The following is a 26000-nucleotide window of genomic DNA, read 5'->3' on the forward strand; positions in this document are numbered from 1 at the left end:
ATTCCTCTCCGTTACATTAAATTCCATAACATTCCGGTTGATTCCATCCCATTCCATTCCATTCCATTCCATTCCCTTCCATTCCATACGGGTTGACACCAATTCATTCCATTCCATTCCATTCCATTCCATTCCATTCCAGTAGATTCCATTCCATTCCATTCCATTAAATTCCATTGCATTCCATTCCATTGCATTCGAGTGGATTCCAATCCATTTAATTCCATTCCATTCCATTCCATTCTAATCCATTCGGTTTGATTCCCTACGCTTCCATTCCATTCAATTCCATTCCCCTCGGGTTGATTCCATTCCATTCCACTCCATTCCATTACATTTGGGTTGATTCCATTCCATTCCATTCCACTCCGTTGCATTCCCTTCCATTCCATTCCATTCCATTCGGGTTGATTCCATCCAATTCCATTCCATTCCATTCCCCTCCATTCCGGTGAGGTTGATTCCATTCCATTCCATTCCATTCCATTCCATTCCATTCCATTCCATTCCATTCCATTCCATTCGGGTTGATTCCATTCCATTCCATTCCATTCCATTCCATTCCATTCCATTCCCTTCCATTCCATTCCATTCCCTTCAATTCCATTCCATTCCATTCCATTTGGGTTGTTTCCATTCCATTCCATTCCGTTCGACTCCTTTCCACCCAATTCCTTTGCATTCCATACCATTCTGCTTGACTCCATCCCATTCCATTCCATTCTATTCCATTCCATTCCATTCCATTCCACTCGGTTTGATTCGATTCGATTCCATTCCCTTCCATTCCATTCCATTCCATTCGGGTTGATTCCATTCGCTTCCATTCCTTCCATTCCATTGAATTCCATTCCATTTTATTCGGGTTGATTCCATTCCATTCCATTCCATTCCATTCCATTCCATTCGGGTTGATTCCATATCCTTCCTTTCCATTCCATTCCATTCCATTCCAATCCATTCGGGTTGATTCCATACTCTTGCATTGCATTCCATTTCATTCCATAAGGGTTGATTGCATTCCGTTCCATTCCTTCCATTCCATTGCATTCCATTCCTTTCCATTCGGGTTGATTCCATTCCATTCCATTCCATTCCATTCCATTCCATTCCATTCCATTCGGGTTGATTCCATATCCTTCCTTTCCATTCCATTCCTTTCCTTTCCATTCCATTCGGGTTGTATCCATTGCATTCCATTCCATTCCATTCCATTCCATTCCATTCCATTCCATTCCATTCGGGTTGATTCCAATCCATTCCATTCCATTCCGTTCGCCTTGATAACATTCCATTCCATTGCATTCCCTACTGGTTGATTCCATTCCACTCAATTCCATTCCATTCCATTCCATTCCTTTCTGGTTGGTTCCATTCCATTCCATTCCATTCCATTTCATTCCATTCCATTCCTTTCGGGTGGATTCCATTCCATTCCTTTTTATTCCATTCCATTCCCTTTAATTCCAATGCATTCCATTCCATTCGGGTTGATTGCATCCCGTTACATTCCATTCCATTCCATTCCGTTCCACTCCATTCCAGTCAGGTTGATTCCATTGCATTCCATTCCATTCCATTCCATTCCATTCCATTCCATTCCATTCGGGTTGATTCCATTCAATTCCATTCCATTCCACTCCATTCGGGTTAATTCCATTCCATTCCATTCCATTGCATTCCATTCGTGTTTATTCCGTTCCCTTCCATTCCTTCCATTCCATTGCATTCCATGCCATTTTATGCGGGTTGATTCCATTCCATTCCATTCAATTCCATTCCATTCCAGTCCATTCCATTCCATTCCATTGCATTCCAATCCATTCGGGTTGATTCCATACACTTCCATTCTATTCCATTCCATTGCATTCCATTCCATTCCATTAGGGTTGATTCCATTCCATTCCTTTCCATTACATTACATTCGGGTTGATTCTATTCCATTCCATTCCATTCCATGGCATTCCAATCCATTACATGCGATTCCATTCGAATTGATTCCATTCCATTCCATTCCAATCCATTGCATTCCATTCCACTCCATTCCATTCCATTCCATTCCATTCGGGTTGATTCCATCCCATTCAATTAGATTCCATTCCATTCCATTGCATTTGGGTTGATACCATTCCAATACATTCCTTCCCATTCCATTCAATTCCGTTCCAATCCATTCCATTCGGGTTGATTACATTCCCTTCCACTCCATTGCATTCCATTGCATTCCATTCCATTCCATTCGGGTTGATTCCATTCCCTTATATTCCATTCCATTCCATTCCAATCCATTCCATTCCATTCCTTTCCATTCCATTCCATTCCGTTCCTTTCTGGTTGATTCCGTTCCATTCCATTCCATTCCCTTCCATTCCATTCCATTAGGGTTGATTATATCCCATTCCATTCCATTTCCAATTATTTCCAATCCATTCCAGTCAGGTTGATTCCATTCCATTCCATTCCATTTCATTCCATTCGGGTTGATTCCATTCAATTCCATTCCATTCCACTCCACTCGGGTTGATTCCATTTCATTCCTCTCCATTCCATTCCATTCCATACCATTTGGGTTGTTTTCATCCCATTCCAGTCCATTCCAATCCATTCCCTTCCATTCCATTCCAATCCAATTGATTCCATTCCCTTCGATTCCATTCCATTCCATTCGATTCCGTTCCACTCCATTCCATTCGGGTGGAATCCAATCCATTCCATTCCATTCCATTCCATACCATTCCATTCCATTCCATTCCATTCCAGTCCATTCCATTCCATTCCATTCCAGTCCATTCGGGTTGATTCCCTACGCTTTCATTCCATTCTATTCCATTCCATTCGGGTTCATTCCATTCCATTCCATTCCAATCCATTCGGGTTGATTCCATCCCATTCGATTCCATTGCATTCCATTCCGTTTGATTCCATTCCATTCCGTTCCATTCCATTCCATTCCATTCCATTCCATAAGGGTTTATTCCATTCCCATCCATTCCTTCCATTCCATTGCATTCCATTCCATTTTATTCGGGTTGAATTCATTCCATTCCATTCCATTCCATTCCATTCCATTCCGGTTGATTCCATTCCATTCCATTCCATTCCATTCCATTCCATTCGCGTTGATACCATTTCTTTCCATTCCATTCCATTCCATTCCATTCCATTCCATTCCATTCCATTAGGGTTGATTCAATTCCATTCCATTCCATTCCATTACATTCGGGTTGATTCCATTCCATTCCATTCCATTCCATTCCATTCTATGCCATTCCAATCCATTATATTCTATTCCATTCGTGTTGATTCCATTCCAATCCATTCAACTCCTCTGCTTTCCATTCCACTCCTTTCTATTCCATTCCATTCCATTCGGCTGGATTCCATCACATTCCATTCCATGCCACTCCATTCCAGTCAGGTTGATTCCATTTCATTCCATTCCAATCCATTCCACTGCATTCCATTCCATTCCATTCCATTCCTTTTGGGTTGATTCCATTCCATTCCATTCAATTCCATTCCATTCCATTCCATTCCACTCGGGTTGATTCCATTCCATTCCATTCCATTCTATTCCATTCCATTGTGGTTGATTCCAATCCATTCCATTCCATTCATATCCATTCCATTCGGCTTGATTCCAATCCATTCCATTCCACACCATTCGGGTTGATTCCATTCCATTTCATTCCATTCCATCCCATTCCATTCCATTCCATTCCATTCGGGTTGATTGCATTCCATACCATTCCATTGCATTCCAATTTGTTGATTCCATTCCATCCAATTGCATTCCATTCCATTCGGGTTCATTCCATTCTGTTCCATTCCATTCCATTCCATTCCATTCCATTTGGGTTGATTCCATATCTTTACCTTCCATGCCATTCTATTCCATTCCAATACACTCTGCTTGATTCCATACGCTTCCATTGCATTCCATTTCATTCCTTTCTGGTGGATTCCATCCCATCCCATTCTATTCCATTCCATTCCATTCCATTCCATTCCATTCCATTCCATTCCATTCCATGCCATGCCATTCCATTCCATTAGCGTTAATACCATTCCATTCCATTCCATTCCATTTCATTCCATTTGGGTTGATTCCCTTCCATTCCATTCTGTTCCATTCCATTACATTACTTGCCATTCTAATACATTACGTTCGATGACATTCGAGTTGTATCCATTCCATTCCATTATATTCAATTCCGATTGAGTTGATTCTATTCCCCTCCATTCCACTCCATTGCATTCCATTCCACTCCATTCCATTCCATTCCATACCATTCGGGTTGATTCCACCCCATTCCATTCCATTCCATGCCATTCCATTCCATTCTATTCCACTCCATTCGAATCAGGTTGATTCCATTCCATTCCATTCCATTCCATTCGGGTTGATTCCATTCCATTCCATTCCATTCCATTCCATTCCATTCCATGCCATTCCATTCCATTCGGGTTGTTTCATTGCATTCCATTCCATTCCATTCCATTCCACTCCATTCCATGCCATTCCATTCCATTCGGATTCATTCCATCAAATTCCATTCTATTCCACTCCATTCCATTCCCTTCCATTACATTCCATTCCAATCCATTCGGTTTGATTCCATTCCATTCCATTCCATTGCATTCCATTCGTTTTGATTCCGTTCCCTTCCATTCCTTCCATTCCATTGCATTCCATTCCACTTTATTCGGGTTGATTTCATTCCATTCCATTCCTTTCCATTCCATTCCAATCCATTCGGGTTGTTTCCATACATTTCCATTCCATTCCATTCCATTTCATTCCATTCCATTCCATTCCATTAGGGTTGATTCCATTCCATTCGTTTACATTACATGACATTCGGGTTGATTGCATTCCATTCCATTCCATTTCATTCCATTCCATGGCATTCCAATCCATTACATTCGATTCCATTCGGGTTGATTCCATTCCATTCCATTACATTCCACTGCATTCCATGCCATTCCATACCATTCGTGTTGATTCCATCCCATTTCATTCCATTCCATCCCATCCCATTCCATTCCATTCCATTCCATTCCATACGGGTTGATTCCATTTCCTTCTATTCCATTCCATTCCATTCCATTCCGGTAGATTTCATATCCTTCCTTTTCATTCCATTCCATTCCATTCCAATCCATTCGTGTTGATTCCATACAATTCCATTCCATTATATTCGGGTTGATTAAATGCCATTCCATTCCGTTCCATTCGCGTTGATACCATGAAATTCCATTCCATTCCATTCCATTCCTGTCCATTTCAGACGGGTTGATTCCATTCCTTTCCATTCCTTTCCATCCCATTCCATTCCATTCCATTCCATTCCATTCCATTCCATTCGTTTCTGGTTGATTCCTTACCATTCCCTTCCATTCCATTCCATTCCATTCCATTCCATTCCTGTTGATTCCATTCCATTCCTTTCCATTCCATTCAATTCCATTCCATTACATTCCACTCGGGTTGATTGCATTCTTTTGCACTCCATTGCATTCCATTCCATTCCATTTTGTTCCATTCCTTTCCATTCCATTCCATTCGGCTTGATTTCATTCCATTCCATTGCATTCCATTCCATTCTGGTTGATTCCATTCCATTCAATTCCATTCTTATCCATTCCATTCGGGTTGATTCCATTGCATTCCATTCCATTCCATTCCATTCCATTCCAATCCATTCCAATCAGGTTGATTCCATTCCATTCCATTCCATTCGGGTTGATTCCATTCCATTCCATTCCATTCCATTCCATTCCATTCCATTCCATTTCATTCCATTCCATTCCTTTCTGGTTGATTCCATTCCATTCAATTCCATTCCATTCCATTAGGGTTGGTTATATCCTATTCCAATCCATTTCTTTTCATTCCACTGCATTCCAGTCAGGTTGATCCCATTCCATTCCATTCCATTCCATGCCATTCCATTCCTTTCCATTCCATTCCATTCGGGTTGATTCAATTCCATTCCATTCCATTCCACTACATTCGGGTTGATTCCATTCCATTCCTCTCCATTCCATTCCATTCCATAACATTTGGGTTGATTCCATCCCATTCCATTCCATCCCATTCCATATCAATCCATTCCATTCCATTCCATTCCATTCCATTCCATTCCATTCCAGTTGATTCCATTCCCTTCGATTCCATTCCATTCCATTCGATTCCATTCCATTCCATTCCATTTGGGTGGATTCGAATCCATTCCATTCCATTCCATTCGGGTTGATTCCACTCCATTCCATTCCATTCCATGCCATTCCACTCCATTCCATTCCACTCCATTCCAATCAGGTTGATTCCATTCCATTCCATTCCATACCATTCCATTACATTACATTCGGGTTGTTTCCATTGCATTCCTTTCCATTCCATTCCATTCCACTACATTCCATTCCATTCGGGTTCATTCCATCAAATTCCATTCTATTCCACTCCATTCCATTCCATACCATTCCATTCCATTCCATTCCAATCCATTCGGTTTGATTCCATCCCATACCTTTGCATTCCATTCGTGTTTATTCCGTTCCCTTCCATTCTTTCCATTCCATTGCATTCCATTCCATTTTATTCGGGTTGATTCCATTCCATTCCATTCCATTCCATTCCAATCCATTCGGGTTGATTCCATACAGTTCCATTCCATTCCATTCCATTCCATTCCATTTCATTAGGGTTGATTCCATTCCATACGTTTCCATTACATTACATTCGCTTTGATTCCATTCCATTCCATTCCATTCCATTCCATTCCATTCCATTCCATTCCATGGCATTCCAGTCCATTACAGTCGATTCCATTCGGTTTGATTCCATTCCATTCCATTCCACTTCATTGAATTCCATTCCACTCCATTCCATTCCATTCCATTCCATTCGGGTTGATTCCATCCCATCCCATTAGATTCCATTCCATTCCATTGCATTTGGGTTGATACCATTCCATTCCATTCCTTTCCATTCCATTCAATTCCGTTCCATTCCATTCCATTCGAGTTGATTACATTCCCTTCCACTCCATTGCATTCCATTCCATTCCATTCCATTCGGTTTGATTCCATTCCCTTATATTCCATTCCATTCCATTCCATTCCATTCCATTCCATTCCATCCCTTTCTGGTTGATTCCATTCCATTCCATTCCATTCCATTCCATTAGGGTTGATTATATCCTATTCCATTCTATTCCATTTCCTTCCAATCCATTCCAGTCAGGTTGATTCCATTCCATTCCATTCCATTCCATTCCATTCCATTCCATTCCATTCCATTCCATTACGGTTGATTATATCCTATTCCATTCCATTCCATTTCTTTCCAATCCATTCCAGTCAGGTTGATTCCATTCCATTCCATTCCATTCCATTCCATTCCATTCCATTCCATTCCATTCCATTCCATTCGGGTTGATTCCATTCAATTCCATTCCATTCCACTCCATTCGGGTTAATTCCATTCCATTCCTTTCCATTACATTCCATTCCATTCCATACCATTTGTGTTGATTCCATCCCATTCCATTCCATTCCATTCCATTCCAATCCATTCCATTCCATTCCATTCCAGTTGATTTCATTCCCTTCGTTTCCATTCCATTCAATTCGATTCTGTTCCATTCCACTCCATTCGGGTGGATTCCTATCCATGCCATTCCATTCCATTCCATTCCATTCCAATCAATTCGGGTTGATTCCATACACTTCCATTCCATTCCATTCCATTCCATTCCATTCCACTCCATTAGGGTTGATTCTATTCCATTCCATTCCATTTGGGTTGATTCCATATCCTTCCCTTCCATTCCATTCCAATACACTCGGGTTGATTCCATACGCTTCCATTGCATTGCATTCCATTCCATTCGGGTGGATTCGATTCGATTTCATTCCATTCCATTCCAATCCCTTCCATTCCATTCCATTCCATTCGCGTGGTTTCCGTCCCATTCCATTCCATTCCATTCCTGTTGTTTCCATTCCATTCCATTCCATTACATTCCACTGCATTCCATGCCATTCCATACCATTCGTGTTGATTCCATCCCATTCCATTCCATCCCATTCCATTCCATTCCATTCCATTCCATTCCATTCCATTCCATTCCATACGGGTTGATTCCATTCCCTTCTATTCCATTCCATTCCATTCCATTCCATTCCATTCCATTCCATTCCGGTTGATTCCATATCCTTCCTTTTCATTCCATTCCATTCCATTACATTCCATTCGTGTTGATTCCATATGATTCCATTCCATTCCATTCGGGTTGATTCAATGCCATTCCATTCCATTCCATTCGCGTTGATACCATGCCATTCCATTCCATTCCATTCCATTCCTTTGCAATCCAATGGGGTTTATTCCATTCCTTTCCATCCCATTCCATTCCATTCCATTCCATTCCATTGCATTTGTTTCTGGTTGATTCCTTTTCATTCCATTCCATTCCATTCCATTCCATTCCATTCCATACCATTCCTGTTGATTCCATTCCATTCCTTTCCATTCCATTCAATTCCGTTCCATTACATTGCATTCGGGATGATTGCATTCCTTCCCACTCCATTGCATTCCATTCCATTCCATTCCGTTCCATTCCATTCCATTCCATTCCATTCGGGTTGATTTCATTCCATTCCATTCCCTTCCCTTCCATTCGGTTTGATTCCATTCCATTCCATTCCATTCCATTCCATTCCATTCCATTTCATTCCATTCCATTCGTTTCTGGTTGATTCCATTCCATTCAATTCCATTCCATTCCATTAGGGTTGATTATATCCTATTCCAATCCATTTCTTTTCATTCCACTGCATTCCAGTCAGGTTGATTCTATTCCATTCCATTCCATTCCATGCCATTCCATTCCTTTCCATTCCATTCCATTCGGGTTGATTCAATTCCATTTTATTCCATTCCACTACATTCGGGTTGATTCCATTCCATTCCTCTCCATTCCATTCCATTCCATTCCATAACATTTGGATTGATTCCATCCCATTCCATTCCATCCCATTCCATATCAATCCATTCCATTCCATTCCATTCCATTCCATTCCATTCCATTCCATTCCAGTTGATTCCATTCCCTTCGATTCCATTCCATTCCATTCGATTCGATTCCATTCCATTCCATTTGGGTGGATTTCAATCCATTCCATTCCATTCCATTCGGGTTGATTCCACTCCATTCCATTCCATTCCATGCCATTCCACTCCATTCCATTCCACTCCATTCCAATCAGGTTGATTCCATTCCATTCCATTCCATACCATTCCATTACATTACATTCGGGTTGTTTCCATTGCATTCCTTTCCATTCCATTCCATTCCACTACATTCCATTCCATTCGGGTTCATTCCATCAAATTCCATTCTATTCCACTCCATTCCATTCCATACCATTCCATTCCATTCCATTCCAATCCATTCGGTTTGATTCCATTCCATACCTTTGCATTCCATTCGTGTTTATTCCGTTCCCTTCCATTCTTTCCATTCCATTGCATTCCATTCCATTTTATTCGGGTTGATTCCATTCCATTCCATTCCATTCCATTCCATTCCAATCCATTCGTGTTGATTCCATACAGTTCCATTCCATTCCATTCCATTCCATTCCATTTCTTTAGGGTTGATTCCATTCCATACGTTTCCATTACATTACATTCGGTTTGATTCCATTCCATTCCATTCCATTCCATTCCATTCCATGGCATTCCAGTCCATTACAGTCGATTCCATTCGGTTTGATTCCATTCCATTCCATTCCACTCCATTGCATTCCATTCCACTCCATTCCATTCCATTCCATTCCATTCGGGTTGATTCCATCCCATCCCATTAGATTCCATTCCATTCCATTGCATTTGGGTTGATACCATTCCATTCCATTCCTTTCCATTCCATTCAATTCCGTTCCATTCCATTCCATTCGAGTTGATTACATTCCCTTCCACTACATTGTATTCCATTCCATTCCATTCCATTCGGTTTGATTCCATTCCCTTATATTCAATTCCATTCCATTCCATTCCATTCCATCCGATTCCATTCCATCCCTTTCTGGTTGATTCCATTCCATTCCATTACATTCCATTCCATTCCATTCCATTCCATTCCATTCCATTAGGGTTGATTATATCCTATTCCATTCTATTCCATTTCTTTCCAATCCATTCCAGTCAGGTTGATTCCATTCCATTCCATCCCATTCCATTCCATTCCATTCCATTCTATTCCATTCCATTCCATTACGGTTGATTATATCCTATTCCATTCCATTCCATTTCTTTCCAATCCATTCCAGTCAGGTTGATTCCATTCCATTCCATTCCATTCCATTCCATTCCATTCCATTCCATTCCATTCCATTACGGTTGATTATATCCTATTCCATTCCATTCCATTTCTTTCCAATCCATTCCATTCAGGTTGATTCCATTCCATTCCATTCCATTCCATTCCATTCCATTCCATTCAATTCCATTCCATTCCATTCCATTCGGGTTGATTCCATTCAATTCCATTCCATTCCACTCCATTCGGGTTAATTCCATTCCATTCCTTTCCATTACATTCCATTCCATTCCATACCATTTGTGTTGATTCCATCCCATTCCATTCCATTCCATTCCATTCCAATGCATTCCATTCCATTCCATTCCAGTTGATTTCATTCCCTTCGTTTCCATTCCATTCCATTCGATTCTGTTCCATTCCACTCCATTCGGGTGGTTTCCAATCCATGCCATTCCATTCCATTCCATTCCATTCCAATCAATTCGGGTTGATTCCATACCCTTCCATTCCATTCCATTCCATTCCATTCCATTCCATTCCATTCCATTAGGGTTGATTCTATTACATTCCATTCCATTTGGGTTGATTCCCTATCCTTCCCTTCCATTCCATTCCAATACACTCGGTTGGTTCCATACGCTTCCATTGCATTGCATTCCATTCCATTCGGGTGGATTCGATTCGATTTCATTCCATTCCATTCCACTCCCTTCCATTCCATTCCATTCCATTCGCGTGGATTCCGTCCCATTCCATTCCATTCCATTCCGGTTGTTTCCATTCCATTCCACTCCATTACTTTCCACTGCATTCCATGCCATTCCATACCATTCGTGTTGATTCCATCCCATTCCATTCCATCCCATCCCATTCCATTCCATTCCATTCCATTACATACGGGTTGATTCCATTCCCTTCTATTCCATTCCATTCCATTCCATTCCATTCCATTCCATTCCATTCCGGTTGATTCCATGTCCTTCCTTTTCATTCCATTCCATTCCATTCCAATCCATTCGTGTTGATTCCATACGATTCCATTCCATTCCATTCGGGTTGATTCAATGCCATTCCATTCCATTCCATTCGCGTTGATACCATGCCATTCCATTCCATTCCATTCCATTCCTTTGCATTCCAATCGGGTTTATTCCATTCCTTTCCATTCCTTTCCATCCCATTCCATTCCATTCCATTCCATTCCATTGCATTTGTTTCTGGTTGATTCCTTTTCATTCCATTCCATTCCATTCCATTCCATTCCATTCCATACCATTCCTGTTGATTCCATTCCATTCCTTTCCATTCCATTCAATTCCGTTCCATTACATTCCATTCGGGATGATTGCATTCCTTTCCACTCCATTGCATTCCATTCCATTCCATTCCGTTCCATTCCATTCCATTCCATTCCATTCGGGTTGATTTCATTCCATTCCATTCCATTCCCTTCCATTTTGGTTGATTCCATTCCATTCCATTCCATTCCATTCCATTCCATTCCATTCCATTCCATTTGTGTTGATTCCATATCCTTCCCTTCCATTCCATTTTATTCCTTTCCAATACACTCAGGTTGATTCCATACGCTTCCATTGCATTCCATTTCATTGCATTCTGGTGGATTCCATTCCATCCCATTCTATTCCATTCCATTCCATTCCGTTCCATACCATTCCATTCCTTTCGCGTTAATACCATTCCATTCCATTCCATTCCATTCCATTCCATTTCATTCCATTGGGTTTTATTCCATTCCATTCCATTCAGTTCCATTCCATTCCATTCCTTGCCATTCCAATCCATTACGTTCGATTCCATTTGGGTTTATTCAATTCCTTTCCAATATATTCCATTACATTTGGGTTGATTCCATTCCATTCCATTCCACTCCATTGCATTCCATTCCACTCCATTCCATTCCATTCCAATCAGGTTGATTTCATTCCATTCCATTCCATTCCATTCCATTCCACTCCATTCCATTCCATTCCATTCCATTCCATTCGGGGTTATTCAATTCCATTCCATTCCATCCTATTGCATTCCATTCCATTCCATTACATTCGGGTTGTTTCCATTGCATTCCTTTCCATTCCATTCCATTCCACTCCATTCCATTTCATTCGGGTTCATTCCATCATATTACATTCTATTCCACTCCATTGCATTCCATTCCATTCCATTCCAATCCATTCGGTTTGATTCCATTCCATTCCTTTCCAATGCATTCGTGTTTATTCCGTTCCCTTCCACTCCTTTCATTCCATTGCATTCCATTCCATTTTATTAGGTTTGACACCATTCCATTCCATTCCATTCCATTACATTACATTCCAATCCATTCGGGTTGATTCCATACACTTCCATTCCATTCGATTCCATTCCTTTCCATTCCATTAGGGTTGATTCCATTCCATACTTTTCCATTACATTACATTCGGGTTGATTCCATTCCATTCCATTCCATTCCATTCCATTCCTTTCCATTCCCTTCCATTCCATTCCATGGCATTCCAATCCATTGCATTCGATTCCATTCGTTTTGATTCCATTCCATTCCATTCCACTCCATTGCATTCCATTCCACTCCATTCCATTCCACTCTATTCCATTCGGGTTGATTCCATCCCATCCCATTAGATTCCATTCCATTCCATTCCATTGGGGTTGATACCATTCCATTCCATTCCTTTCCATTCCATTCAATTCCGTTCCATTCCATTCCATTCGAGTTGATTACATTCCCTTCCACTCCATTGGATTCCATTCCATTCCATTCCATTCGGTTTGATTCCATTCCCTTATATTCCATTCCATCCCTTTCTGGTTGATTCCATTCCATTCCATTACATTCCTAACATTCCATTCCATTCCATTAGGGTTGATTATATCCTATTCCATTCTATTCCATTTCTTTCCAATCCATTCCAGTCAGGTTGATTCCATTCCATTCCATTCCATTCCATTCCATTCCATTCCATTCCATTCCATTCGGTTTGATTCCATTCAATTTCATTCCATTCCACTCCATTCGGGTTAATTCCATTCCATTCCTTTCCATTCCATTCCATTCCATTCCATACCATTTGTGTTGATTCCATCCCATTCCATTCCATTCCATTCCATTCCATTCCATTCCATTCCATTCCAATGCATTCCATTCCATTCCATTCCAGTTGATTTCATTCCCTTCGTTTCCATTCCATTCCATTCGATTCTGTTCCATTCCACTCCATTCGGGTGGTTTCCAATCCATGCCATTCCATTCCATTCCATTCCATTCCAATCAATTCGGGTTGATTCCATACACTTCCATTCCATTCCATTCCATTCCATTCCATTCCATTCCATTCCATTCCATTCCATTCCATTCCATTAGGGTTGATTCTATTCCATTCCATTCCATTTGGGTTGATTCCATATCCTTCCCTTCCATTCCATTCCAATACACTCGGGTTGATTCCATACGCTTCCATTGCATTGCATTCCATTCCATTCGGGTGGATTCGATTCGATTTCATTCCATTCCATTCCACTCCCTTCCATTCCATTCCATTCCATTCGCGTGGATTCCGTCCCATTCCATTCCATTCCATTCCGGTTGTTTCCATTCCATTCCACTCCATTACATTCCACTGCATTCCATGCCATTCCATACCATTCGTGTTGATTCCATCCCATTCCATTCCATCCCATTCCATTCCATTCCATTCCATTCCATTCCATACGGGTTGATTCCATTCCCTTCTATTCCATTCCATTCCATTCCATTCCATTCCATTCCGGTTGATTCCATATCCTTCCTTTTCATTCCATTCCATTCCATTACAATCCATTCGTGTTGATTCCATGCGATTCCATTCCATTCCATTCGGGTTGATTCAATGCCATTCCATTCCATTCCATTCGCGTTGATACCATGCCATTCCATTCCATTCCATTCCATTCCATTCCTTTGCATTCCAATCGGGTTTATTCCATTCCTTTCCATTCCTTTCCATCCCATTCCATTCCATTCCAATCCATTCCATTGCATTTGTTTCTGGTTGATTCCTTTTCATTCCATTCCATTCCATTCCATTCCATTCCATTCCATACCATTCCTGTTGATTCCATTCCATTCCTTTCCATTCCATTCAATTCCGTTCCATTACATTCCATTCGGGATGATTGCATTCCTTTCCACTCCATTGCATTCCATTCCATTCCATTCCGTTCCATTCCATTCCATTCCATTCCATTCGGGTTGATTTCATTCCATTCCATTCCATTCCCTTCCATACTGGTTGATTCCATTCCGTTCCATTCCATTCCATTCCATTCCATTCCATTCCATTCCATTCCATTCCATTAGGGTTGTTTCCATTCCATTCCTTTTCATTACATTACATTCGGGTTGATTCCATTCCATTCCATTCCATTTCATTCCATTCCATGGCATTCCAATCCATTACATTCGTTTCCATTCGGGTTGATTCCATTCCATTCCATTCCACTCCATTGCATTCCATTCCACTCCGTTCCATTCCATTCCATTCCATTCGGGTTGATTCCATCCCATCCCATTAGATTCCATTTCATTCCTTTGCATTTGGGTTGATACCATTCTATTCCATTCCTTTCCATTCCATTCAATTCCGTTCCATTCCATTCTATTCGGATTGATTACATTCCTTCCCACTCCATTGCATTCCATTCCATTCCATTCCATTCCATTCCATCCGTGTTGATTCCATTCCCTTATATTCCATTCGATTCCATTCCATTCCATTCCATTCCATTCCATTCCTTTCTGGTTGATTCCTTTCCATTCCATTCCATTCCAATCCATTCTATTCCATTCCATTCCTTTCTGGTTGATTCCTTTCCATTCCATTCCATTCCATTCCATTAGGGTTGATTATATCCAATTCCATTCCATTCCATTTCATTACAATCCATTCCAGTCAAGTTGATTCCATTCCATTCCATTCCATTCCATTCCATTCCATTCCGGTTGATTCCATTCAATTCCATTCCATTCGAATCCATTCGGGTTGATTCCATTCCATTCCTCTCCATTCCATTCCATTCCATACCATTTGGGATGATTCCATCCCATTCCATTCCATTCCATTCCATTCCAATCCATTCCATTCCATTCCATTCCATTCCAGTTTATTCCATTCCGTTCGATTCCATTCCATTCCATTCGATTCCGTTCCATTCCATTCCATTCGTGTGGATTCCAATCCATTGTATTCCATTCCATTCCATTCCATTTAATTCCATTCCATTCGGGTTGATTCCATTCCATTCCATTCCAATCCATTCGGGTTGTTTCCATCCCATTTCATTCAATTCCATTCCATTCCATTCCATTCCATTCCATTCCATTCTGTTTGATTCCATTCCATTCCATTCCATTCCATTCCATTCCATTCCATTCCATTCCATTCCATTCCATTCCATTCGGGTTGATTCCACTCCGTTCCATTGCTTCCATTCCGTTCCGGTTGATTCCATTCCATTCCATTCCATTCCATTCCATTCCATTCGCGTTGATACCATTCCTTTCCATTCCATTCCATTCCATTCCAATCCATTCCATTCGGGATGATTCATTTCCATTCCATTCCATTCCATTACATTCGGGTTCATTCCATTCCATTCAATTCCATTCCATTCCATTCCATGCCATTCCAATCCACTACATTCTATTCCATTCGGGTTGATTCCATGCCCTTCCATTCCACTCCATTGCACTCCGTTCCATTCCATTCCATTCAATTCGGGTGGATTCCATCACATTCCCTTCCATTCCATTCCATGCCACTCCATTCCAGTCAGGTTGATTCCGTTTCATTCCATTCCATTCCATTCCATTCCATTCCATTCCATTCCATTCCATTTTATTCGGGTTGATTCCATCCCGTTACATTCCATGCCATTCCATTCCATTCCATTCCATTCCATTCCATTCCATTCCATTCCAATCCATTCCATTCCATTCCATTCCATTCCATTCCATTCCATTCCAGATGATTCCATTCCCTTCGATTCCATTCCATTCCATTCGATTCCGTTCCATTCCATTCCATTCGGGTGGCTTCCAATCCATTCCATTGCATTCCATTCCATTCCATTCCATTCCATTCCAATCCATTCGGGTTGATTCCCTACGCTTCCATTCCATTCAATTCCATTCCATTCCGGTTGATTCCATTCCATTCCATTCCATTCCGTTACATTCGGGTTGATTCCATTGCATTCCATTATACTCCATTGCATTCCATTCCACTCCATTCCATTCCATTTAATTCCATTCCATTCCTTTCCATTCGGATTGATTCCATCCCATTCCATTCCATTCCGTTCCATTGCATTCCATTCCATACCTTTCCACTCCATTCCAGTCAGGTTGATTCAATTCCATTCCATTCCATTTGGGTTGATTCCATATCCTTCCCTTCCATTCCATTCCAATACACTCAGGTTGATTCCATACGCTTCCATTGCATTCCATTCCATTCCATTCGGGTGGATTCCATTCCATTCCATTCCATTCCATTCCATTCCATTCCATTCCATTCCATTCCATTCGCGTGAATACCATTCCATTCCATTCCATTCCCTTCCATTCCATTTCATTCCATTCGGGTTGATTCCATTCCATTCCATTCAGTTCCATTCCGTTCCATTCCCTGCCATTCCAATCCATTACGTTCGATTAGATTCGGTTTGATTCCATTCCATTCCATTCCATCACATTCGGGTTGATTCCATTCCATTCCATTCCACGCCATTGCATTCCTTTCCACTCCATTCCATTCCATTCCTTTCCATTCGGGTTGATTCCATCCCATTCCATTCCATTCCATTCCATTCCACTCCATTCCATTCCATTCCACTCCATTCCAATCAGGTTGATTCCATTCCATTCCTTTCCATTCCATTCCATTCCATTCCATTCCATTCCATTCGGGTTGTTTCCATTCCATTCCATTCCATTCTATTCCATTCCATTCCATTCCATTCCATAACATTTCATTTCATTCCATTCGGGTTGATTCCATTCCATTCCATTCAGTTCCATTCCATTCCATTCCTTGCCATTCCAATCCATTACGTTCGATTACATTCGGGTTGATTCAACTCCTATGCATTATAATGCATTACATTCGGGTTAATTCCATTCCATTCAATTCCATTCCATTCCATTCGTGTTTACTCCGTTCCCTTCCATTCCTTCCATTCCATTGCATTCCATTCCATTTTATTCGGGTTGATTCCATTCCATTCCATTGCATTCCATTCCATTCCATTCCTTTACATTCCATTCCAATCCATTCGCGTTGATTCCATACACTTCTATACCATTCCATTCCATTCCATTCCATTAGGGTTGATTCCATTCCATTCCTTTCCATTACATTACATTCGGTTTGATTCCATTCTATTCCATTCCATTCCATTCGATTCCATTCCATTCCATGGCATTCCAATCCATTACATTCGATTCCATTCGGGTTGATTCCATTCCATTCCATTCCACTCCATTGCATTCTATTCCACTCCATTCCATTCCATTCCATTCGGGTTGATTCCACCCCATTCCATTCCATTCCATGCCATTCCATTCCATTCCATTCCACTCCATTCCAATCAGGTTGATTCCATTCCATTCCATTCCATTCCATTGCATTCCATTCCATTCTGGTTGATTCCATTCAATTCCATTCCATTCTATTCCATTCCATTCCATTCCATTCCATTCCATTCGGGTTGTTTCCATTGCATTCCTTTCCATTCCATTCCATTCCATGCCATGCCATTCCATTCCATTCGGGTTCATTTCATCAAATACCATTCTATTCCACTCCATTGCATTCCGTTCCATTCCATTCCAATACATTCGGTTTGATTCCATTCCATTCCATTCCATTCCATTCCATTCCATTCCATTCCATTCGTGTTTATTCCGTTCCCTTCCATTCCTTCCATTCCATTGCATTCTATTTCATTTTATTCGGGTTGTTTCCATTCCATTATATTCCACTCCATTCCATTCCATTCCATTCCAATCCATTCGTGTTGATTCATACACTTCCATTCCATTCCATACCATTCCATTAGGTTTGATTCCATTCCATTCCTTTTCATTACATTACATTCGGGTTTATTCCATTCCATTCCATTACATTCCATTCCCTGGCATTCCAATCCATTACATTCGATTCCATTTGGGTTGATTCCATTCCATGCCAATCCACTCCATTGCATTCCATTCCACTTCATTCCATTCCATTCCATTCCATTCGCGTTGATTCCACCCCATCCCATTAGATTCCATTCCATTCCAATCCATTCGTGTTGATTCCATACACTTCCATTCCATTCCATTCCATTCCATTCCATTCCATTAGGGTTGATTCCATTCCATTCCTTTCCATTACATTACATTCGGGTTTATTCCATTCCATTCCATTACATTCCATTCCCTGGCATTCCAGTCCATTACATTCGATTCCATTTGGGTTGATTCCATTCCATGCCAATCCACTCCATTGCATTCCATTCCACTTCATTCCATTCCATTCCATTCCATTCGGGTTGATTCCACCCCATCCCATTAGATTCCATTCCATTCCTTTGCATTTTGGTTGATACCATTCCATTCCATTCCTTTCCATTCCATTCAATTCCGTTGCATTCCATTCCATTCGGGTTGATTACATTCCCTTCCACTCCATTGCATTCCATGCCATTCCATTCCATTCAGGTTGATTCCATTCCCTTATATTCCAATCCATTCCATTCCATTCCATTCCATTCCTTTCTGGTTGATTCCATTCCATTCCATTCAATTTCATTCCATTAGGGTTGATTATATCCTATTCCATTCCATTCCATTTTTTTCCAATGCATTCCAGTCAGGTTGATTCCTTTCCATTCCATTCCAATCCATTCCATTCCATTCCATTCCATTCCATTCCATTCCATTCCACTCGGGTTAATTCCTTTCAATTCCATTCCATTGCACTTCATTCGGGTTGATTCCATTCCATTCCTCTCCATTCCATTCCATTCCATTCCTTTTGGGTTGATTCCATCCCATTCCATTCCATTCCATTCCAATCCATTCCATTCCATTCCATTCCATTCCAATCCATTCCATTCCACTCCATTCGGGTGGCTTCCAATCCGTTCCATTCCATTCCATTCCATTCTATTCCATTCCATTCAGTTCCAATCCATTAAAGTTGATTCCCTACGCTTCCATTCCATTCAATTCCATTTCGTTCGGGTTGATTCCATTCCATTCCATTCCATTCCGTTACATTCGGGTTACTTCCATTCCATTCCAATCCACTCCATTGCATTCCATTCCACTCCATTCCCTTCCATTCCATTCCATCCCATTCCATTATATTCGGGTTTATTCCACCCCATTCCATTCCATTCCGTTCCATTGCATTCCATTCCATACCATTCCACTCCATTACAGTCAGGTTGATTCCATTCCATTCCATTGCATTCCATTCCATTCCATTCCATTTCGGGTGATTCAATTGCCTTCCATTTCTTCCATTCCATTGCATTCCATTCCATTCCATTCGGGTTGATTCCATTCCACTCCATTCCATTTGGGTTGATCCCATATCCTTCCCTTTCATTCCATTCCAATACACTCGGGTTGTTTCCATACGCTTCCATTGCATTCCATTCCATTCCATTCGGGTGGATTCCCTTCCATTCCATTCCATTCCATTCCATTCAATTCCCTTCGCGTTAATACCATTCCATTCCATTCCATTCCTTTCCATACCATTTCATTCCATTCGGGTTGATTCCATTCCATTCCATTCAGTTCCATTCCATTCCATTCCATGCCATTCCAATCCATTACGTTCGATTAGATTCGGGTTGATTCCATTCCATTCCATTCCACGCCATTGCATTCCATTCCACTCCATTCCATTCCATTCCATTCCATTCCATTCCATTCCATTCCATTCGGGTTGATTCAATCCCATTCCATTCTATTCCATTCCATTCCACTCCATTCTATTCCATTCCACTCCATTCCAATCAGGTTGATTCCATTCCATTCCTTTCCATTCCATTCCATTCCATTCCTTTCCATTCGGGCTGTTTCCATTCCATTCCATTCCATTCTATTCCACTCCATTACATTACATTCCATTCTGGTTATTTCCATTACACTCCATTCAATACCATTCCATACCATTCGAGTTCATTCCATCCCATTCCATTCTATTCCACTCCATTCCATTCCACTCCATTCCAGTCAGGTTGATTCCATTTCATTCCATTCCTGGCCATGCCACGCAATATTATGCCATGCCATGCCACTCCTTTCCATTCCATTCCACTCCATTCTGGACCAATCCGTTCCATTCCATTCCGGTTGATTCCTTTCCGTTGTTTTCCTTTCCATTCCATTCCACTCCATACCATGGCATTACTTTCCATTCCATTCCGTTCCATTACATTGCATTCCATTCCCTTCCATTAGGGTTGATTCTATTCCTTTACATTCCATTCGATTCCATTCCATTCCATTGCATTGCATTCGGGTTGATTCCATTCCATTCCATTCCATTCCATTCCATTCTATTCGTCTTGATTCCATTCCCTTCCATTCCATTCCATTCCATTCGAATGCACCCGGGTTGATTCCATACACTTCCATTGCATTCCATTCCATTCCATTTGCGTTGATACCATTCCATTCCATTCCATTTCATTCGATTCCATTCGAGTTGATTCCATTCCATTCCATTCCATTGCATTGCATTCCAATTTGTTGAATCCATTCCATCCAATTCCATATCATTCCATTCGGGTTGATTCCATTCCCATCCATTCCATCCCATTCCATTCCATTCCATTAGCGTCGATTCCATTCCGTTCCATTCCATTCCATTCCATTCCATCCCATTACATTCTATTCCATTCCATTTCATTCGGGTCGATTCCATTCCATTCCATTCCATTTCATTACATTCGGGTTGATTCTATTCCATTCCATTCCATTCCATTCCATGACATTCCAATCCATTACATTCGATTCCATTCTGGTTGGTTCAATTCCATTCCAATCCATTCCACTCCATGGCACTCCATTCCACTCCATTCCATTCCATTCCATTCGGGTTGATTCCATCCCATTCCATTCCATTCCATTCCATTCCACTCCATTCCAGTCAGGTTGATTCCGTTCCATTCCATTCCATTCCATTCCTTTCCATTTCATTCCATTCCATTCGGGTTGATTCCATTCCAATCCATTCCATTCAACTGCATTCAGGTTGATTCCATTCCATTCCTCTCCATTCCATTCCATTCCATTCCATACCATTTGGGTTGATTCCATCCCATTCCATTCCATTCCATTCCATTCCAATCCATTCCATTCCATTCCAATGCATTCCATTCCATTCCATTCCAGTTGATTCCATTCCCTTCGATTCCAATCCGTTCCATTCGATTCCGTTCCATTCCATTCCATTCGGGTGGCTTCCAATCCATTCGATTCCATTCCATTCCATTCGATTCCATTCCATTCCATTCCATTCCATTCCATTCCAATCCATTCGGGATGATTCCCTACCCTTCCATTCCATTCAATTCCATTCCATTCGTTTTGATTCCATTCCATTCCATTCCATTACATCACATTACATTCGGGTTGATTCCATTGAATTCCATTCCACTCCATTGCATTCCATTCCACTCCATTCCATTCCATTCCATTCCATTCCATTTCATTTCATTCCATTCCATTCCATTCCATTCCATTCCATTCCATTCCATTCCATTCCGGTTAATTCCTTTCCCTTCCATTCCTTCCATTCCAATGCATTCCATTCCATTTTATTCGGGTTGATTCCATTCCATTCCCCTCCATTCCAATCAGGTTGATTCCATTCCATTCCATTCCTTTCCATTCCATTCCATTCCAATCAATTCGGGTTGCTTCCATTGCATTCAATTCCATTCCATGAAATTCGGGTTGATTCGATTCCATTCCATTCCATGCCATTCCAATCCATTTCATTCGATTCCTTTCGGGTTGTTTCCATTCCATTCCAATCCATTCCACTCCATTGCACTCCATTCCACTCCAATCCATTCCATTCCTTTCGGGATGATTCCTTCCCATTCCATTCCATTCCATTCCATTCCACTCCATTCCAGTCAGTTTGATTTCATTCCATTCCGTTCCATTCCATTCCTTTCCATTCCATTCGGGTTGATTCCATTCCATTCCATTCCATTGTATTGCATTCCATTCCATTTTATTCGGGGTGATTCCATTCGATTCCATTCCACTCCATTCCATTCCATTCCATTCCATTCCATTCCATTCAGTTTGATTCCATTCCATTCCTTTCCATTCCATTCCATTCCATTCCATTCCATTCCATTCCATTCCATTCGTGTTGATTCCATTCCATTCCATTCCATTCCATTCCATTCCATTCCATTCCACTCCATTCCATTCGGGTTGATTCCAAACCATTCCATTCCATTCCATTCCATTGCATTCCATTCCATTCCATTGAATTCCATTCCGTTACATTCAGGTTGATTCCATTCCTTTACATTCCATTTGATTCCATTCAATTCCATCGCATTGCATTCTGGTTGATTCCATTCCAATTCATTACATTACATTACATGTCATTGCATTCGTGTGGATTGCATTCCATTCCATTCCATTCCATTCCATTCCATTCCATTCCATTCTTTTCGTGTTCATTCCATTCCATTCCATTGCATTCCATTGCATTCCATTTCATTCTTTTCGTGTTCATTCCATTCCATTCCATTTCATTCCATTCCATTCCATTCCATTCCATTCCATTCTATTCCATTCCATTCCATTCCATTTCATTCCATTCCATTCCATTCCATTCGGGTTGATTCCATATCCTTCCCTTCCATTCCATTCCATTCCATTCCAATCCATTCGGGTTGCTTCCATACGCTTCCATTCCATTCCATTCGGGTTGATACAATTTCATTCCATTCCATTTCATTCCATTCGCATTGATACCATTCCATTCCATTGCATTCCGTTCCATTCCATTCCATTCCATTCAATTCGGGTTGATTCCATTCCCTTCCATTCCTTTCCATTCCATTCAATTCCATCCCATTCCATTCCATTCCATTCCATTCCTTTCTGCTTGATTCCATTCCATTCCATTCCATTGCATTCCATTCCATTTCATTGAATTCCATTCCATTCTAGTTGATTCCATTCCATTCCTTTCCATGCAATTCAATTCTGTTCCATTCCATTCCATTCGGGTTGGTTTCATTCCCTTCAACTCCATTCCATTTTATTCCATTCCATTCCTTTCTGCTTGATTCCATTCCATTCTAATCCATTCCATTCCATTCCTTTCTATTCCATTCGGTTTTATACCATTCCATTCTATTCCCATCCATTCCATTCCATTCCATTCCATTCCATTCCATTCTGGTTGATTCCATTCCATTCCATTCCAGTTGATTGTATTCCCTGCGATTCCACTGCGTTCCATTCCATTCAATTCCATTAGTGTTGATTGCATTCCATTCCATTCCATTCTATTCCATTCCAGTCCATTCCATTCGGGTTGATTCCATAACCTTCCCTTCCATTCCATTCCCTTCCATTCCATTCGAGTTGATACCATTAAATTCCATTCCGTTCCATTCCCTTCCATTCCATTAAATTCCATTCCGGTTGATTCCATTCCCTTCCATTCGTTTCCATTCCATTCCATTCCATTCCAGTCCCTTCCATTCCATTCCTGTCCTTGCTGTTTGATTGTATTCCATTCCATTCCTTTCCATTCCATTCCATTCGGGTTGATTCCATTCCATTCCTTTCCATATCATTCAATACCGTTCCATTCCACTCCATTCGGGTTGATTCCATTCCATTCCATTCCATTCCATTCCATTCCATTCCATTCCATTCCATTCGGGTTGATTCCATTCCATTCCACTCCATTGCATTCCATGCCATTAGGTTTGATACAATTCCATTGCATTGCGTTAGATTCCATTCCATTCGGGTTGATTCCATTCCATTCCATTCCATTGCATTCCATTCCATTCCATTGGGGTTGATTCCTTTCCATTCCATTCCATTGCATTCCATTCCATTCCATTGGGGTTGATTCCTTTCCATTCCATTCCATTGCATTCCATTCCATTCCATTCGGGTTGATTCCATTCCATTCCATTCCATTTTAATCCAATCCATTCGGGTTGATTCTATCCGCTTCCATTCCATTCCACTCCATTCCACTCTGATTGATTCCATTCCATTCCGTTCAATTCCATTCCATTCCATTCCATTCGTGTTGATACCATTCCATTCAATTCCTTACCATTCCATTCCATTTTGTATGATTCCATTCCATTCCATTCCATTCCATTCCATTCCATTCCATTCCTTTCCATTCCATTCCATTCCATTCCTTTCTGGTTGATTCCATTCAATTCCAATCCATTCGATTCCATTCCATTCCATTCCATTTCATTTCATTCCATTACATTCCATTCGGGTTGATTCCCTTCCGTTCCTTTCCATTCCATTCAATTCCATTCCATTCTTTTTGATTGCCTTCCCTTCGACTCCATTGCATTCCATTCCATTCCATTCCATTCCATTCCATTCGGGTTGATTCCATTCCATTCCATTCCATTCCATTTCATTCCATTCCATTCCATTCCATTAGGGTTGTCTCCATACTCTTCCCTTCTATTCCATTACATTCCTTTCCATTCCTATCCATTCGGGATGATTCCATACGCTTACATTCCATTCCATTACACTCCATTCGGGTTGATTCCATTCCATTCCATTTCATTCCATTCCATTCCATTCGGGTTGTTTCCATTCCATTCCATTCCATTCCATTCCCTTCCATTCCATTCCATTCCACTCCATTAAATGCCATTCCATACCATTCGGGTTTATTCCATCCCATTCCATTCCATTCCATTCCGTTTAATTCCATTCCATTGCATTCCATTCCATTCGGGTTGATTCCATTCCCTTCCATTCCTTCCATTCCATTACATTCCATTCCATTTTATTCGGGTTGATTCCATTCCATTCCATTAAATTCCATTCCATTCCATTCCATTCCATTCCATTCCATTCCATTCTATTCCATTACATTCCATTCGGGTTGATTCCATATCCTTCCCTTCCATTCCATTCCGTTCCTTGCCAATCCATTCGGGTTGATTCCATACGCATCAATTCCATTCCATTCGGGTTGATACCATTCCATTCCGTTCCATTTCATTCCATTCGCGTTGATACCATTGCATTCCATTGCATTCCATTCCATTCAATTCCATTCCATTCCATTCGGGTTGATTCCATTCCCTTCCATTCCTTTCCATTCCATTCAATTCCATCCCATTCCATTCCATTCCATTCCATTCCTTTCTGCTTGATTCGATTCCATTCCATTCCATTCCATTGCATTCCATTCCATTTCATTGAATTCCATTCCATTCGGGTTGATTCCATTCCATTCCTTTCCATGCAATTCAATTCTGTTCCATTCCATTCCATTCGCGTTGTTTTCATTCCCTTCAACTCCATTCCATTTTATTCCATTCCATTCCTTTCTGCTT

The sequence above is a fragment of the Pan troglodytes genome, chromosome Y (assembly GCF_028858775.2).
Source record: "Pan troglodytes isolate AG18354 chromosome Y, NHGRI_mPanTro3-v2.0_pri, whole genome shotgun sequence".
Taxonomy (NCBI): Eukaryota; Metazoa; Chordata; class Mammalia; order Primates; family Hominidae; genus Pan; species Pan troglodytes.